Source organism: Cryptomeria japonica, chromosome 4 (genome assembly GCF_030272615.1).
Source record: "Cryptomeria japonica chromosome 4, Sugi_1.0, whole genome shotgun sequence".
In the NCBI taxonomy this organism is placed as follows: Eukaryota; Viridiplantae; Streptophyta; class Pinopsida; order Cupressales; family Cupressaceae; genus Cryptomeria; species Cryptomeria japonica.
The window spans coordinates 189361173-189375836 of record NC_081408.1 but is presented as its reverse complement, the minus strand read 5'-3'; the positions used below and the strand labels follow the sequence as shown (position 1 = coordinate 189375836).

General features: G+C 32.7%; 1 pseudogene; it reads left to right on the top strand.

Moving 5' to 3' along the window:
* Positions 1–14375, top strand: part of LOC131027787 (probable nucleoredoxin 1-1) — a 166272-nt pseudogene extending 151897 nt beyond the window's left edge.
* Positions 14376–14664: the final 289 nt, after the last annotated feature.

The window sequence follows — 14664 nt, the reverse complement described above, 5'->3', positions numbered from 1 at the left end:
CAACTCCATTCTACTTCCTAGGGATGTGACTAAAAGTAATACATTCAAAGGAGCTAGACAACCAAATAATTTGTCTAATAACCATATCTAAGTGCCAACCAACATCATCTAATTGTTGCTCAATTAACAAAGTCACCTCTATCTGAGAATCTAATTCACGAATAATCCTTCTCCAGCCAAAAACACAACTATGCTCCACAACATACAAAATGGCAAGAGCCTTCATAAAATTATTGGTATGAAGACCTTGTAAACTGAGAAAATAAACTGAATATCTCTAGAGCTATTGCGACCTACTCTTCCAATTCCAGCATGACCAAGATTCCCTTGAGAAGAACCATAAATGTTAATTTTCAAAGTTCCCAGAGGAGGAGGGAACCAACGACCCTCCTGATTTATCCTTCACAAAGAATGATGACATCTATTTCTCATGATCGACCGAACACAACTCCTCCTAGGACAAGGAACACCTCCTTGAAAAGAAAAATTGAACCAATTACAAATAACATCCCCAAGATCCACACCTCCAACAAAGTCACATTTTGCCAAGAAGATTTTTCTACCACAAATAATGAACAACTATCTGAACATCATGAAAAATCCAGCGATTCCTTTCCAACCAAATATGCCTGATGAAATGACATCCATATTAGATTTACATAACATATATTTTTTACAAGATTTGTTTATAGGGAAAATGGTTGAAAACAAAAATATTTATTATTATCAAGCTGCATAGCAATAGATTATCATAAAAACAAATGTGCCAACCGTCCTATAAACTATCTTTGACTTCACGAAACATAAACTTCCTTTCTTCTATAACAAAAATATTTTTTCTCACAATAATCACCATCCATTTGTCGCTTTGAAAAGCCTGAGAAATGTTGTTCCAACTGGCATCTGCAAAGAAACGGAAGAAAGTGACTTTGGGCTTTGACACAAAGGAAAAATAATTGCAACACCCACTTCAATTATTCATTCAGAAATTTATTGTATGTATTTTAGCATCCAAATTGATTCAAACCACGATTTGGGTTGTCAAATAGATCTTTGATTAGGATATGTAGTATTTTAGATTTAAATAGTGTGACATTTCCAAGATGCCGTGAAGAACATAGACAAAGAGGACAAACAAAATTGCGAAGAAAACACAGAAGATAACATTAGAAAGGCGACAATGCAGGCAGTGGGAACTTGATTCTGAATAAATTAAAAAACTCTTTTCATCTATGCTCTTTCGTAGGCTACTGCATTATATAAGGGAGGATAAGGCTGTTCATAACATATTGATAAGTTTTGAAGCCTACGAAGTTGTTTTGTTAGAAGCAGGAAGCATTAAGTTATATAGAATGGCCGAGCCCGAAACCCAACAAAGCCTGAGCTCTCTGCTGTGCACTGATGAAAGAGATTTCCTGATCAGAAACAATGGAGACCAGGTATGATTTTTACCATTTGGGTGTTTTTATTTGATAATTCTGCATGTTCTTCTGATTCAAAGCTTTGTAGTGCTTATCTTTCTCTCCTTTTTTTTGAATTTGGAATCTGTTACCTTTCTCCTGTGTACATGTGGATAGAGAAAAATATGTTTATTTGGATCAAATTTGTTATTTAGTATGCAAAAACTATATTCTTTTAAGATTAAAAGAGCTACGTGGTAGACACTATTCTGTTCTTTTAGATTAGATATTTTCTTTGGTATTATGTGTAGAAAGGCATTTTCATTCATGGAATTTTGCTACAGTGTATTAGATTAAGTTGGATATTAAAATTTATTATTGGGTTTAGAGTATCATGTTGTTTTAATTAAATTTGTTATTGTGCAATGCAATATTGTTGTTGGTTTGAATTGTTGATATTGGATCAAGGAGTGTGTATTTATAGATTAATGTAATAATTAAGTATGTGCTTCTTTAAAAAAAAGTGTGGGTTGGTATTTTCTATCCATTCATATCTTTAATATAGGAAATTTACTTCTGTTCTTTTTTAAGCATATACAATTTTAATGGACAAAAAGACTTTGAAATCATTTTTCTGTCTAAAGATGAAGAGAAGCAATGAGAAATCATTTGAAGAGTATCATAAGACCATGCCATGGCTTGCCTTATCATTCTTAGATACGCAAGCCACAGGTAAGCTATGTCAAAGGCATTCCCACCCTTATCGTTTTGGGCTAAAAGTGACAACTCTTAGCATTGATGGTGTTAGTATAACTGGAGATTATGGTGCTAGGGCACATTCATTTAGCAAAGAAAGGGTTTGTGAATTTAAAGCTGAGTATCCTTGAATTATCTTTTTATCTCTCCTAACAAAGGTTTAGTTATTATTAATGGAGGAAGAAATGTGAGTGAGATTTATCTTATCATGATTAAAGTTGGGTTTTCTGCTATGTTAGGATAATTTATTATTATGATTATGATATTAAGGATTCTCCTATTTATTTGTTATTATAGGCATGCTATATCTTCATGTAAATAGGTGTCTCTATTGAAGCCAATAGAGAAGATTGTATGTCTCTTTCTCATCTTGTTGGTGTGCTCCTTCTAGAGGGTCAACTCTAAAGCTTAAAGAATTCTATAATAAATTGAACATTAGTGGTGAGGACTTTGAGATTGTATTAATCTCTAGTGAATAAGATAAATAGTCCTATGGGTCCTCCAAGTTGTTCATTATGATTTTAAATGAGAGATACTAAAACATTAACCTTGAGGAACATGCCACGCTGAATGATCAAGTGGATCTTGTAATCTTGATTAGATCCAACTCGCAAGAATAGATACAATGTCATTTACACTTCAAGATTTGCAAGACCTAGGAGGATGTTCCCTTTAAAAATTTCAAGGCAATTGACTATAATGACAAAAATATATAACAAACAAAGATTAAATCTTAAATTGCACAGAATAAATTAAATTATTTGTCACTAGTTTTTTTAATGCTAGATCTTACTACTAAAGATTTTTCAAACAGATTTTAAATAATAACCTATAGGTGTATGAATAAAGAATTTTAGAATGATACTTCTATATTGACTAATATTTTAACATGAAGGAAAATGAGCAGGATTGGGAAGAGTGAAGGTAGGGTTTTGGGTGGGGACGACATTGCAGGGGAGGAGGTCGGTGAGGAGAATGATCCAGATGGTGATTGAGATGACCATTTTTTAAGTTTTCCTTGGCCCAGTTGGATTTGTTACCCATCGAGGCTAGTTCTAGGTCTCTTGGGGCTTTCTTGGCTTTCAGAGAGGTTGGATTCTTGGGTCCAGATGTTCCTATGGTTGGTGTTTTGTTCTTTCCCTTGTGTGAGGTTGTCTCTTGTATGGGTGGTGGTTGTGTTTTGTATCGTCTAACGTTTGTATTTTCTGTTCTGTGCTATTCTCTGCTGGGTCGGAGCGTTGCATTTCTCAGTCCCAATGCTTGGGAGTGTTTTGCACTGTGCTTCATTCCTAGTGGCGGGGGTCTCTACTAGTCATTCTCTTTTGTTGGTTATGTTGTGTAGGTGGCTCTTTTTGGTGGAGAGTTGGTGCTTTTTTCCTCTCTGGCCCTGGATGTTTCTTTGTTGAAGGCATCTTCTAGCATTGGCTTTTCTTTCCATTAGGCTAGGCGTTCTCTTCTTCCCATTTTGATATCTCTGAGTGCAGAGATCATGGTGTTGGATATGTGTCTTTTGCTTCTTCTTGTGTTGTGGGTGCCCTATTTGTTTGTGGGTTGAACGCCTTTGCTCTATTTTCTTTGGTTCCTGGTTGGTTTTGGTGGGTCTGGATCTCGTTTGTCACCTCCTCTATTCCCTAATTTTTTGTGGGGTTGTGTTGGTTGCTTCTGGTTTTCATTGTTGTTGGGTTGAAGTTGAGTCGGTGCTATTTTGAGGATTTTCTAGGCTCTAATGCTTAAGCTGGTGGAGGGGTTTTTTTCCTTTTTAAATTTTTTTTTGGGCCACCTTCATTATTTTTTCCCTGGGTTGGTGGATGGTGCTTTCTTGTTCTCATTCTCGTCTTCATTCCTTCCTTTTCTCACAACTCAAGTTCTTTTGATCTGGCTTTGGCTGTTCTTGGGAGTTATCTAGTTGGTCTCATTTGTGGAGCCTCTTTGGCTATTTTTCGTAGTGCCTTTGTGATTTTTGTTCCTTGGCTTGGGTTTGTGGTCTTGATTGTTGTAGGAGGACAATTGCTTATTGTTGTGGCATTGGGTAGGGAAGAGATTGAGTTATTTGGCGTTGACAAATTTTATCTCTCTCCTTCCTTGTCTCCTAGCTTGGTTTTGGTTGTTTTGGTGAGATTTGACTTTGGGTTTGTGGTTATCTCATGTGTCTTTGTTTCCTTTGTTAGATGAATGCCAGTTTTTGTGGTGTTGGATGGGGAAGGGTTCATGGCTTTTAGCATTGGCAACATGAGATTTGATGAACCTACTCTATTTTGTTTCCTAGTTCCAAGCAAGGGTTCTTTCATCTTGGCTTTGGCTCCCTGTAAAGCGACTTCTTGGAGAGTCTTTAGGCTTCTCCTAAAATTTTCTTTACGTTCCATTATGATTTTTGGGTTTTTTTTTGTTCTTTGGAGTTTTTGATTAGGGGTTTCTTCCTCTATCTGAGGGACAAACTTGTTTCTACATGTTTTGATTTATGCAAATTTATATATTTTATTACTCATTTGGTGAGGCATTATTTTGTTGTTCTCTTGGCTTCCTCTCATATTGCTCCTATTAAGGTGGAGTGTTCTCCTATGGAGGTGGAGGCTAGGGAGGATAATCTTTAGCTCTTTTTTCTACTAGTTTGTTACATTGTTGACCTTATTGAGGTGGAGGCACCTTCTATTGAGGTGAAGATGGACTTTGTTGGGGAGTTGTGGACTAGTTGTTTGGGGGTTGTTGATGAAATTGTCTCAATGGTTATGGGAGCTATTCTAAAACTCATCATTAAAGTTTGGGGAGCTTGTCAAAACCCTCGGCTACTATTATTCATAAGGTTTTGGGAGCCTTTTTTAAAACCCAGTTACCTAGGTTTTTCCTTCAAAGTTTATCACTATTTTTTTGGGTCTTATGGTTATGGGAGCCATGTCAAAACCCATGCTCCAGTTTAGGGGAGCCTTGCAAAACCCTTTATCTATGTATATCTGAGGTCACCTATTTCATGGCTTATGCCTTTTGGGTGTTTCAACCAGTTCTTTGATGCCTTAGTTATAGTGTTTGGTCATTGGTTGGCTATTATTAGTCTATGAGATATCTTGTTGTAGTGTGTTGTTTGTGAGTTATAGATCCCTACAAAGTCCTTTTGTAAGGGGTTTTTGGTCCCCTCAAAACCTATTTTACCTAATAAAAAATAATATATAAGAACTACAAAAGCTATAAATTATATTGAAGTATATATTTACTAAAATAATCTTTGTTTAATTACTTCTTATGACTTATTGTTGAATGTTCTTACACACAAGACAATTGAAAGGGGGGAGGGTGAATCAGTTGTACAAACAATTCTAAAATATTTTCCTTAAATTAAATCCACAACAACTTAACTTTATCACTTAATCCATAGAAAGATATAAGCATGAAGTAACAAGAAAAGAAGAGCAGATCATACACATTGAAACACCATATTTTACGTGGAAAACCTTGTTAAGGGAAAAACCATGGAGAATGCCATTCTTAATGTAGATGGTAAAATTGAATGTATGATCTTATGACACAAGACCTAGATGTATTCAACATCAAACAATGAAGTACCCATAGGAAAATAATACATGCAAAGCAAAACAAACAATGTGCACACACATGCATTTAATAGAGATTTGCCTCCATTGCACTCCCATCTATCAAGGTCTTGTGTTTAAAATGGATGCTCTTAAAAGCACTACACAAGATTCTATGAAGAACAAAGATTTGAAAGATTAATGTAAATGATATGAAAGCTATGAAAATCAAAGAGACCATGAACTAAATGCGAGAAAAAAAGTATTTGAAAATGAAAGCATGCAAATGATAGAGAGATTTGCCAGGCTTTGAAATGAGGAGGATAAAGGTAAATATAAATGTTCTCAGGGTGAAATCCAAGTTTCAAGACAAATGTGAGATAAAAGAATAGTGTAAAAATATAAATGTTTATCCCACATTCATTAGGTGGATGAAATGGCTAAGAGTTGGAGATGATAAATAGAGGATGTAGTTGATATGTAAGATATTTGGAAAATGTATTAATAATAGAAAATATTTAAATCAATTTTAATGAATTAATAATATATTATGACTATTATGATATAATGAGGAATAATGGAATAATGAATGAATAATATAATGTAATGAATAATGAAATATATAATATGGATCCACCTAATGATGTAAGAAAAATTAAGTTTGATTAAGAGGATATTTTAATGGGATTTTTTTTGTGGACCACTTAATATATGAACACTTGTTAGGGTGAAACCGGTTAAGGTGATTTTTCCAAAGAAAGGCTCACTATTAGAGGCTCAATCCTGGAAGAATGCAAGAAAGGCTCATTGCCAATGGGCTCAGTGTCTAGATGAAGAAGAATAAAAGAGAAATAATCCACCATTGATATACCTCTGCAATCATAATATTTGTAGATATCTTCATCTCACTGGTTCCAGTAGCTAACACATGAAAGTCCACACTACTCAACACTTTTCACCAACTCAAACAACACTTATCACCAACTGAAAAAATCATGAAGATATATCCTCTTTCATACACCTTAACATTTCATATACATATGCCATGACTCACTTCCTTTCCATTTCACATTCCACACACAACACCCATTACGCATCACACATATTCATCCTCAACAAAGTATCCTTAATTTATATCATCCTCACATATACAAAATCTCCCAAGGGAAGCTAAGCATCTTAACTGAACACAATTCAAATTAGGTTGGCACTACACATACCCACTATGGAAAAGAATGTAAAGTGGACCACAACATGTTTTAACTGAGACCAAAATAAACATCATACACTTTATACAACAATCCATAATCATCAGAGCAATAATGTGAAGTGTAAACACTCGAGGTTAGCCAAACCTAGAGTAAAACACCATCAAAATTTGAAAGCATGTTTCTAAAGCCAAAAAAATCATGCCAATTGAATAGAATGAAGCTAAGGACATTATCAACTTGTTTCCTAAAATGCAACATCAGAAACCATAAAGCAGAGAAATGGAGAGCATGCATTTCACACAGAAACACTGTCAAACACTATCACACACTAGTGAATGAAACTTCCTTACCACAACAATCCCAAGCACCAAATCTTGAATCTAGCATCTCTGAACACTTCTTAACAACATATTCACATGAATAGATGTACAATATAGAAGATGTGTGGAGCAAATCTCTCGACACAATTGCACAAGATAATAAATATCAACAATACAAACCAGTCACTAATGACAACAAAAGCATGTTGACATCAATGACAACACAACAACAACTCATTCTGACCAAACTTGCAACACTTATATGTTCAACCATGAAAAATAGAGTTAAATTTTAGAGTTAATGCAAACTCAAACGTAAATCCTTAGAGCCTAGATGACTTGATATAAGTCATTATTTTATTGAAGATCTTATAATCTTAAAATGAGAGACATTGTTCTTTCTAAATATATTATTTAATAATCTATTACTAATCTACAACAACCTATTTATTGTCTTAGAAATATTTTACATCTAACAATTTTTTTTTATTAAATCACAATACTAGAAAAATAAACTAAACTTAAGGATGTGTCAAATGATAGAAAATTATATATAAAATAAACTATCATGTATTAACTTTGAAATTATTTTTTATGACTTTTGATGAACAATATTCAAGAATAAGTGACACTATTTTGACACCCTGGAATATGTTCCACGAAGAAAAATATTGAGAAACCTAAGAGATTAAAAAGATAAAGATTTACATGAGAGACAACCTCATTAAATAACAAGAGGAAAAAGGTAATCTTACCAAGATGATTAACCCGTGACCTTGAACTTGCACTACACCTTAAGAATGTGGTTATGTCCATGTTTAATAGTTTTTTTGTTACAAACTATCTAGAAACTATTTTGGAATAAAACAACATGTGTTCATTTTGAAAGAGAAGAATTTAAACTAGTACATTTTTTTAATTTGATCAAATTCTATTTGGATTCCACTTTCTCTATTTAGATACTTTTGAAAAGATTAGCTGGACACTCTTGATTTCAATGGATTTTAAATACTTGTTAGTTTTTAAACATTTATTATTAACATTTTTACCATAGTATCTTATAAAATTGTAATGGATAATCACCTAGAATTTCAAAGGCATATTTAATATAGTGGTCTATTATAGAATAACATTAGAAGTTCACTATGTATGAGGACCAATTTTTTCAATACCAATATAATATCATTATAATCATAGATCCATAATTACCTTGAGAATTACAACACATTTTTTTGACCGTTTGTTTGATTAAGTGATACCACGAAAGTTCGTTAAACTAACTATTAAGGTACCACAATCAAATCTTTAGTAAATTCATTCCTTGCCCATCTTATAATCCAATGTCCATTATCATCATAAATTATCTCCTTGGACGTCTCTTCTATATTCAAGATTGGGATTGAGTGTGATTTTAGATTTTCTAGTTAGAAGCTCTATCGTGAGATTATATTAAACTACATAGTATCAATAAGATATGGCATTTAATCTACTTTGTACTAATAGCAATCTATGACATTTTTCAAAAGAAATTTCAAGTAGTAAAAATTATCTACTCATTTACTTGCATAAGATGAACATAATGTCTAATAATAGCCATGTTGATTGTACTGATCCATTCATGAAAATTTTTGTTGACACTTGTCTCTTAAGGAGACCTACATAAAAAAAATTAAGTTTAAATTTAGGTGTGTCAAAACTTGGTCTTGGAATAGAATTTAAGTAATTGATCTACATTCATCACAATGGAAATTTAATCATTTATCATATAATAATTTCACTAGGAATATTATTTATTTTTTTAAATTATGGGTAAATTTGTAAAGAAAAAACTAGTAATGTGATGAAATAGTTATGTGTCGCACTTTCAAATTTACCCATAATTTGAAAAAACAAATAATACTCCAATAATGTGAACAAATAGTTATGTGTCACACTTTCAAATTTACCCATAATTTAAAAAAACAAATAATATTCCAATAATGTTATCAAATAGTTATGTGTCACACTTTCAAAAACATGTGGCTTATACATGGCAGATACGGTTTGAACTGAAACACTATCTTCAGAAACTATAAAATAATTATTTTCTCTTTGAAAATTTAAATTATGATCGAATTCACATGTATTGTTTTGAGTGAAACAATTTTGATTAGAAAGTCTTTATGTTGCGACCTATATGGAAATGTAACCCCTATTTGGGTAAATTCAGAAAAACTTCAACTTCAACTTTGAACTTCTCCAACTAGGAGAACTTCCACGAAAATTTGAAAATACCCTTTTGTAGAGCTTGGAGTCTAGAATCCATTTTTTGTTTGTTTTGTTTTGATGTATTGATTAATTTTAATATGGTTTTGAAAAGTATTGTAATTAGGTTTTATAGTCAAACATGAGGCCGATTATAAATTACAAACTATATACTAAAACATATTAATTTTTTTTTGTTTTTTGTTCTTTAAATTAAAAGCATGAACTTCATTAGGAGTTTTATGTTTCATAAGTTTACATAATTTTGAAATTCAAAACATAAAGGCCACTTTTATGCAATTGAAGTTGAAAAATTATGTTTGTGTTGGCCAATTCCTTTATAAAAGTGTGACACAAATTTGTACTTTTACCTATATATATTTTATGGGGATTTTTCTTCCAATTATCAGTGATTGTTGAAAGGTGAGGGAAAAAATATACATCATTTCACATCTCTCTTCATATGGTAAGGACATGTATTAACAAAGGAAAAGGGGCCATGTGTTTAAAGAAGTTTTGAATTATTTTTATCTCTACTTTTATCTTTTATTTGATATTTTTGGGTATTAACTATTATGCATTGAGAAAAGAAACAAAGGGGATTGAAAGACTTAAGTGTTAATACAACCTTGATGGAGATTTTTTTATATAGAAGGAATGATTTGTATGAAATTTTTAGAACTTTTTAAGAGGATTGTGCTGAAGCTAAGGTAGGCTATTCCTCATGCTTTCTTTAAAAGAGGATTACTAAAATTATGTTTGGAATATATAAAAGATTTTTTCCACATTATTTTCTTCTTTTGGTGTAACCTTCCTCACCTTGATATAAAATGTATGGGCTTGGAAAAAATAGAAACCTTTTCATATTATTGCCCACTTTTCCTTCTTGATGAGCCTTTTTTTTATTGTGTAGATTTACACAAATCTAGGCTCTAAAACATTATCAAGATTACACCTAGTATGGGTTTGAGAGAGGGTGAGATCTCTTCATGGGAGGTTGAATTAAGTGTTATATTTTGTAGAAAGGAATAAGGGATGGAATATGTTCAAATGAGGAGACATGAATAATATTTATTAGTACAAACTTTACTAGTTGTTATAGCTAAATTAGGCAAACAAATCATCTCATCTTTTATTATTGTACATGTTGAGTAATTTTTGAAGGGGTTAAAAACCCCCATAGCTTCCTATTAGGGTGGCATCCCCCTTGTTTCCCTCTCTTCATCGTTTGCTAGAAAGAGAAGCACTAAGTGTGAGATCAAGCCTTAATACATACCTAATTCTTCTAGAAGCTTGTAAACATTACATGCCATGTTTTTCTTCCTATCCTGTTTTGACCACTTAGATTGGGGGTTGGTTAAAGCCTATAGTTCTTTATTATACCATATAGCTGGGATGTGAGTACATCTATTATCCATCATTAAATTCAAGGACAAAATTGTAATCATAGGGATAAACTACAAATAATACTACTTGTAACAAATTGATCACTTCTAAATTAGATCTTTACTATATTTCCTTGTATACCTATATATACTTTAGTCCACAATGATTTGAAACATTTACTATATTTATTTATATTCTTATATTTTTTTTATTAGAGTAAAATAGGTTTTATAGGAACCCAACCACACACCCCCCCCCCCAAAAAAAAAAAAAACTAGTCACGAGGGCAAACTAGATGCTAAGCCACAACAGACCAACAACAAAACAACAAAACAAAACAAAGTCCAATGACCAAGAAATTACATAATATTGTTCAACATTTGGACAAAATTAAAATTTAATCCATAAAATTCCTATTAATTTCAAATAAGTCTTGAATAATGCTAGCATTCATTAGCTTACCTTTGTCCTACTATGGGTGTGAGCTGATGGCCCTAGAATGGCCTTAGTTTCATCCTCTAGATTAAATGCATTTTCCTATGAAATATTATTTACAAACTAATTGTGTATGAATTGGTATATTTAATTGAAAAGATGCCATAAATATGTTCAATATATTGTACGTCAAACATAAATATTCTCATGTCAAACAAAATAAAAATTAGCAAGACCTAAAAAATTTTGTTGGGTGTATGGTGATCATTTATTATGACTCAAAAGAAGACATTACCTTGTTACATATTATTAGTGAGGTAAGACTATTCACAAATACATTAGAAAGGGATAAATTTGAACATCTAAGACAAAATTTGGGATGCTAAAGTAGCTAGTGATATAAATTAAGGGGGTTGTTAGAATATTCTATTATTTTCTCCTAGTGGCATTTAAATAATTTCTACCATAATTAAACAAAGAGTGTAAACTCTTCAAATTATTTAGAGGCCACAACTTACTAGAGAGAATCACATTTTCTTCTTTTTTTCCATGAGGAAATTTCAATATAGCATCAAAGACATGCAAGGGTAGATATGAATCCTAAAAACCATATGATTTAATCTACAAAATTTTGACCACTAGAACTGCCATCTGCATTCCATCGATGTAGAGTAATGAGATTTGTAGTTGGAGCACTTATATAAGTTAAATAAGTAGTGTTGATCAAAGGTATTGTTGCTAAATCTAAAATATTATAGAATTGATCACATAGATCATTACTTAATCTAGAAAGAGTTAGTAGCATTGATAGTAGGGATTGTTGATAAATCTTAACCAAAAATAGTGTTGATTAGAATGATCATTGCTAAATCTAAAGGGTTGTAGCATTAATCATATAGATCATTGATAAATCTAAAAATTTGATGCATTGATTTCAAAATTCTTGCTAAATTTATGAATATTTTGATTGGAAAAATCATTGTAAATGATAAATAGTATATTGAGTGTTATCTCTATAAAGCTGAGTAGTGATGACAATTTTGAAGAATTCCATCATTAGATGAAAAGTATATTTCTGTTGTGAAACTTCACCTCCTTTATTGATATAACTACAAAAGACATCTTGTTATGGATAATGATGAGCAGAGGAAAGTAAAGGTCGATAGTATGGAAAGTAAAGGTCGATAGTATTGTAATTATTTTGATCGCTATGTGGGAGAATGTTTCTAAAAGAAAATGTATGAACAAGGGTAATCAAAAGTGTTCAAAACAAGGATAAAATGTCAACTTTGGGAGAATGTTTCAAAAAGAAAGGTATGAACAAGGGTAATCAAAAGTGTTCAAAACAAGGATAAAAAGTAAATTTTGGAAACGACATTACTGTTACATTTTCTTCATTTATAAATTGGTATCTAATAAACATATTTGTTATAAGTAACCCCCATCATTTAACTAAATGTGATAAATTAAATTTAATGAATGAATAAAAATATATAAAATACATATAATCAAATACCCCAAGATATTTGTCATATAGAATCATGTCTCATTTAAGAGACACATCTAATCACATATGTTACTTTTTAAAGATCTTTGCATCTATAAGTATAATAGAAGTAAAATCTATTTGACCTCTTCGATTTCATATATATATTTATATTTTAATTTCACCTGCAGATGTCTTTAACAACTAGATCAATGTAGGGAAACTAAAAAACTCAAACACTAAGAATTACGAAGATGCATCATAAAGTAGGTGGCAATGCAAGGTTTCACCATACAACTATCCTGAAAGTCCACATTATTCTTGAATGAAACTGCAAAACAAGAAACATAAATAGCTGTAGCTTTAAGATTGGTCTACACTAGTCAATAGCTTATTATGTTTTGCCTGACTCAGAACCTGATCAACTAGCCACCCATGTCATTCCCATCACATAAAAGGTTCTCCATAACCTCAATACATTGTTATAACAAAAACTCTTATATTTCCAGAATATATTTTTCTAGATTCCACTTTTCCCTTCCAGGGTTTCAATTCTCCTTCCAGAGTTTTACTTTCCAACATTTTGAGTCTACTTCCATACTCCTCTTTTCCCTCACAACACTTCTAATCTCCTCTTTAAACAATCTGCTTTTTCCTTCGAACTGGTCTGAAGCAGGCAACCTGAAACTTTGGAAGGAAAAAGTTTAACACAGGTGTATCCAGATATATTGCTGAATATGTTTACGCATAAAAATCTCAAGTCATTAACTTTTTATCTTCAGTTTAAGGTGCCGCAATTTGTCATCTCATTGATCAAGTAGCTTCACCTCCATAATCATTAATGATGCAATAAGTTTCGATGCCCACCTAGAGATATAGCTTTGAACTAACCCTTTACATTGTCATGGGTGCAAGCCATTGATATGTGTGTTAGTAGTGAGATGATCATTCTTGACTTGATTCTGGTGCAGGTGCCAGTATCTGAGCTCACAGGCAAGACAGTTGGTCTATATTTTTCTGCTCATTGGTGCCCACCATGCCGAGCATTCACCCCAAAGCTTATACAAGTATACAATGAGCTCAAGCAAAATGGGGAAGCCTTTGAGATTGTTTTCCTCTCTCGTGACAAAGACCAAAAAGGTTTTGAAGAATACTACGCAAGCATGCCATGGTTAGCTCTTCCATTTGGAGACAAAGTCATGAAGGATCTAAGCGAGTTCTTCCAAATGAGAGGAATTCCATCTTTGATCATGATTGGCCCCGATGGAGAAACTGTGACAACAGACGGCAGAATCATTGTTTCTACCCATGGGGCCAAGGCTTATCCATTTACTGATGCTTGCGTCTCAGAGCTGGAGAAAGAAATAGAAGCAGCAGTAGAGAAATACCCAAAAGAAACAAAGCATGAGCTGCACGAACATTCTCTGGAATTGATTAGGAAGAAGATTTACATGTGTAGTGGGTGTCGGGAAGTTGGGTTTGGTTGGTCTTTCTCCTGCCAAGAATGTAAATTTGATCTTGATCCAGGTTGTGCTTTGAAGGATAAGCACTCTGATGAAAATGAGAATAAGGCAGGAGAAGTCAAATGTGAAGGAGATGCTTGTCGAAGGGTTTAAGCAGGCATGAAAGTAAGGCTTTCAGAGGGTTTTCTTAAATAGGCTTCTCAATAAAGTATATGGAAGATTATATACCTGCACTTTGGACATAATATCTCTTTCTATCTTTTGGAGCGCACAAGCTCTTATGACCTGAAGCTTATTTACTCTCTCCCTCTCTCTGGTTGCATATACAGGATTTTATGAGCTAGAACTTGTTTAGTATTTTTATGATCTCAACATATCATATGGAAGAGTGTATTCGGCCACTAAATCTATTTCAATTAGTTTTGGATGTTTAATATGTCTA